Raw genomic sequence first — 5,824 nt, 5'->3', positions numbered from 1 at the left:
TCTAGTTCTATTCATAGGGATAAATACTGCCTAAGTTTTCTTAGTAGGTAAAGAGGTTTCTTTATTATATCTGAGAGCATCTTCTGATACATTTGTTTGTAGATAGTGAATTTACTAATTTGATCATAATGTACGTACTTTTCCCAATTAACTCTTTTCAGGTGTTAAGTGAGAAAAAATAAATGCTTTTATGTTTCATTTAACAATTTTTGGTTGATAAGTTTATGAAAACTGCATTCTTACTATAAGTTTCTAGCAGAGTCTCCCTTCCAAATGGATACAGTCTTGAATGAGAATCATGTAGGAAGATGTACATCAATATTGGCATTTAAGTTGTATGACCTGAACATTTTATTATGATAATATATACCTTTGAGACCTAGGCATAGCAGCACACCATTCTATTTTCTTTCTAAAGAGAGATATATTATGAATATTATATTATGAATATTGTTCTCTCCCTAAACCTGTTAAATTACAAGAATCAACCATATTCAAACCAAGTCATTTATAAACTTTGCCATTCTTTCACCCTGTTTTAGCTTTCTAGTCTCCAAAATTATAATAAATAAATTTTTATTGTTTAAGCTGTCCTGTCTATGGATAGCACTATATTTTGAACATAATTAAATATGCAAACAACAACTTCTATAGGTTTTCAGTTTTTCATACTAGCAAACAAATAAATGCTCAGATAATTACTCCTATAACATGATCACTTTTTGCTATATATGTAAGATGATTTGCTAGACTAAGATATATTTTATTATTTTAGTCTTCTGCTTGTGAGAGGATCTAGCTAAAGTATTGGGTGGGTCTTCCATGCTGAGAATGATTTCTGATTCTAGTGTTTTCTTTCTTGTCTCAAATAACCAGGCTTACTCTGGAGGGTGAACTTGATAGTTTCCTGAGGAACAATGCTGCTTAATATGTAACAACCTCATTTTTTCTTCTGCTTACTGGGTTGCTCCATGACTTGCTCAGCCTGCTTTCTTATAGAACCTAGAACCACCAGCCCAGGGATGGTCCCACCTTCTGTTCCCTCCCTGTCATTCATTAATTCGGAAAATGCCCTACAGTTGAGGCATTTTTATCTCAATTGATGTCCCTCTTTTTAGGTGACTTTAGCATGTGTTAAGTTGACATAAAACTAACCAGCATACCTTTTTATCTTTTCCAAACAAACAATTGCACTAACTTGGGGCCAAACATTTAAATATATGAGCATGTGGGGCCACTGTCACTCAAACTACACATTTCTCAATGATTGTATTGCTAACCTAATTATTTAACAGAACTAAGCTAAGAGACCAACTGCCAACAACAATGAAGTCAGATTCAATTCCCGACATAACGTGGAAGAAACAGAAGAAATGCTTCTGAGCAAGCGTTCCCTATGACCTGTTATAAAAACCTCTGTTAAAACCTTAATTATAAATCTTTTCATGGTGTCTCATGTGATTTTGTTTGGATTTTTAAATTGTTTTTTGTTTAATTTTTTCTTTCATTTTACATACCAACCCCAGTGCGTCCTCCCTCTTCCTATCCCACCCATGTTCACTTTTTGGAGGTAAGGTCTCCCTTTGGGAGTCAACAAAGTCTGGCATACCAAATTGAGGTAGGACCAAGCCCCTCTTCCTGTATCAAGGCTGAGCAGCATATCCCACCATAGAGAATAGGCTCCAAAAAACCAGTTCATGCACTGGGGATAAGTCCTCTTTTCACTGCCAGGATCCCCCCCCCCCAACTGATCAAGCCACATAACTGTCACTCAGATTCAGAGGGCCAAGGTTCAGTCCTATGCATATTTCTCAGATGTCAGTCCAGAGTCAGTGAGCTCCCACTAGCTCAGGTCAGCTGTTTCTGTGGTTTCCCCATCATGATCTTTTTTTTTTTTTTTACATTGTTATTTTATAGATTTTATTTTTTTTATTTTTTTTAAATTTATTTATTTATTAAGGATTTCTGCCTCGTCCCCACAACCGCTTCCCATTTCCCTCCCCCTCCCCCGATCATGTCCCCCTCCCTCATCTGCTCGAAGAGCAATCAGGGTTCCCTGACCTGTGGGAAGCCCAAGGACTGCCCACCTCTATCCAGGTCTCGTAAGGTGTGCATTCAAACTGCCTAGGCTCCCACAAAGCCAGTACGTGCAGTAGGGTCAAATCTTGACCCCCTTTCTCATATTATGATCCCTTCACCCTCTCTTCACCTGAACTGCAGGAACTCAGCCTAGTGCTTGTCTCGGGATCTCTGTACCTCCTTTCATCAGTTACTAGATGTAGGCTCTGTGATCACAGGGTAGTCACTAATCTGATTACAGGAGAAGGCCAGTTCAGGCTCTCCACTATTACTAGGAGTCTTACCTGGGGTCATCCTTGTATATTCCTGGGAATACCCCTAGCATCAGGTTTCTCCCTAACTCCATAAGGGCTTCCTCAATCAAGATATCTCTTTTCTTGCTTTTCCTCTCTGTCCCTCCTGCCACTCATCCATCTTGATCCCTCATGTTCCTATCCCCCATCCCATCCCTTCTACCAGCCCAACACCCTCCACCCGGTTTACTCAGGAGATCTTAACTATGTCTCCTTTTTAGGGTCCTCCATGTATATCCTTCTTAGGGTCCTCCTTTTTATCTAGCTTCTCTGGGGTTGTAAATTGTAGCCTGGGTATTCGTTGCTTTATGTTTAATATCCGCTTATGAGTGAATATATACCATGTTTGTCTTTTTGTGTCTGGGTTATCTCACTTAGGCTAATATTTTTCTAGTTTCATTCCTTTGCCTGCAGATTTCAAGCGTCATTCTTTTACCACTGTTTAATATTCCACTGTGTAAATATATCACATTTTCTTTATCAATTGAAGGACTACTAGGTTGTGTCCAGGTTCTGGCCATTACAAATAATGCTGCTATGAACATAAGTCAGCTAATGTCCATGTGGTATGATTGCACATCTTTGGATATATGCCCCAAAGTGGTATTGCTGGGTGGGTCTCGAAGTATATTGATTCTCAATTTTAAGGAAAACTTACGTATCGATTTTAGAAGTGGTTGTAGAAGATTATACTTTCACCATCAACATAAGTTGTCACCAGTGTTTTTGATCTTAGCCATTCTGACAGGTGTAGATGGTGTCTCAGTGTCATTTTGATTTTCATTTTCCTAATGGCTAAGGATGTTGAGCAGTTCTTATATGTCTTTTGGCCATTTGAGATTCTTCTGCTAAAAATTCTCTGTTTATATGTGTACCCCATTTAATTGAATCATTTGATATTTTGATGTCTAGTTTTTTTTGAGTTCTTCATATATTTTGGAGATGAGCACTCTTTCAGATGTGGGATTGGTAACAACATCATTGTCATCTAGTAGTTACTCTCTTCATCACTAAAATAAATTATTTCCATTCAATCATGAGTGCTCACATTGCATTCTTACTGATCCTAGATTTTTGTTGTGGATACTAAGGTCTAGCTGAATCAACTGTTATTCACTAGTCATTTCTCAAGTACACCTTTACTAATCAGATTTTTTGGGGAACATCTGGATGTCATTTATCCTGTCTCAGCAGGTACATTGTAATTGGAAATATAACAAATAAAATGTTTTTTTTTAAATTACTATTCATGCTAACTTCTTTTTCTCCCAGGCAGATGAATAAGCTAGCTTTACATTTTAATTTGTTGAAACTGTATTTTAAAGAAATTGTACATTTAAAAAAATCACATAATAAAGTTAAACAGACCCAAACTCTATACATTTTGATGAAGTTCAATACAGTTAGAAATGCATTTTCAAGCTGTAGTGTTTCACATTGAATTTTACCTCCTTACTGTCAAATACATGACAGAGTTAAGGCTAGAAAAAAATAGCTTTATCTTCTTTCAAAATTAAAGTGTGTATCACTTGCATTCAGTTTTTCCTTATCATATTTACCCTTTCTTGTTTGTCTGTCTACATATTATTATGTACTTACATATGCACATGCGTGCTATTAGGAAAACTCAAAATAGAGTTATGTTGAAATACCACCTTGCCTTAGAATGAGTGTCATCAATAAATCTGTCAAGTATTTGAAAGGTGTGAAGAGAGAGAAACCCTTATTCACTCTTGGTAGAGTTACAAATTAATAAAATAATTATGAACATCAGTCTGGAGATTCCTCAAAAACGTTAAAAACAGAATTACCATATGACCCAGATATTTTACCCCTGAATGAATACCCAAAGAACTCCAATCCGTACCATGGAGTTACTTACCTTCCCAAATTTATTGCTGCTTTATTCATTCTAGCAAGGAAATCAACTAATTGTCTTATTAACAGATAAATGGATACTGAATCATATATAGGAATACTATTTAGCTCTAAGGAATAAATAATATTATAAAATTTCATTAAAATGTATGGACTTAGAATGTATAATAATAAATTCCTCATTTAAAAAATGATAAGAAAAGTTTGGAATGAAAGTGATCAGGTGAAACTACCTTAGTGACCACCTGATGCAGAAAACGTTAAGAAGTAAATGTAGAACATTGTTAGTTTACATCATAGAGCACTTCATAAACTTACCTGTCATTGTACATGGAACATAGTAATTTCTGTATCATTTGATTTTGTTTCAGATCAGAGTTTTCATACTGAATACATGTTAGAAGAGAATTTTAGATTTATTCTAATATTACATGTTACTAAAATTATTTTTCCAATTTCTTTTGATATGAAAATTTATAATTGTCTATGTGTTTCTCACATAATTCTATAACAGAACTTGTTTAGTCTCACTAATATCCTTTAAAGACATAATTTTAATGTATGTGCTGCAGAAGCAAGCACTAGTTTGTATTATTTTACACTTTCCAATTTTTGGTTAGAAATAGAAATATCACTAGAAAATGTAGAGGTATATTGATGAAGAGGTATACTGACAAAAACAAATTTAAGATTGTGTGTGGATTGGCAAACACCTACCTCAAATTCGTGCCATGGGTATCATTTATCTTATATGGTATTTTGATGTTTGGAATGATGCCATAGGAACTCTAGACTTTCTCATATATCAGATGTTCAGTTAGAGTAATTATATTATATTTATTGGGGTGATACAATTGACTCAGATATTTTAGAAAGAATTACCCAAAGGATCTCAACCAAAAGGAGCTTACTAGGGCTGGCAATATAGCTAAGTAATCGAGTACTTACCTAGTATTTGTAAGGCCTTGGTTTCTGTTACCAGCAACTATAAAGACACAAAAAAATGATGCTGATATTAACTCTGTCAAGTTCGGAACATAGTGACTAGAAATACTAATCCCAAAATATTGTATAACTTTATATAAATTTGTTTTGAAAATAATATTACATAAAGTTCATATTGAAAAATATTTTGGTAAAATACTTTGATTTTTAAATTCTAAATATTTTTTCTAATTCTGTGCTTTGCTAATAATCAATTTAAATAACAACATAGTTAAAATGATCTGTGATATTATTTTCATTAGTGAGAAATGTTAGCTCTTGCTAATAAAATTAGGAGGGTGTACCAATTTAGCATTATGGGTTATCAGGATACTAGATATAAATTGGAGAAATTAACCAGTAACCAAAATAGGAATAATTAAATGTGCTACTTTTGTAGTATATTTAGTAATATGCCTAAATATTATGAAATTAATGTATTAATGAAGTGAATCTTTAGATATAAGATCTTCATGGGTTGAAAGAGTTGAAAGAGGTTGATCTTGACATTGTACATGTGGTAGGTATTCTTTTCATTTTGTTACTTGGCTAACATATCATTAACAGTTCCCCTATCCCTCTTCATCCAT

Source organism: Microtus oregoni, unplaced genomic scaffold (assembly GCF_018167655.1).
Source record: "Microtus oregoni isolate MIOR12 unplaced genomic scaffold, Mior012 000107F_000, whole genome shotgun sequence".
In the NCBI taxonomy this organism is placed as follows: domain Eukaryota; kingdom Metazoa; phylum Chordata; class Mammalia; order Rodentia; family Cricetidae; genus Microtus; species Microtus oregoni.
This window is presented reverse-complemented; position numbering follows the sequence as displayed.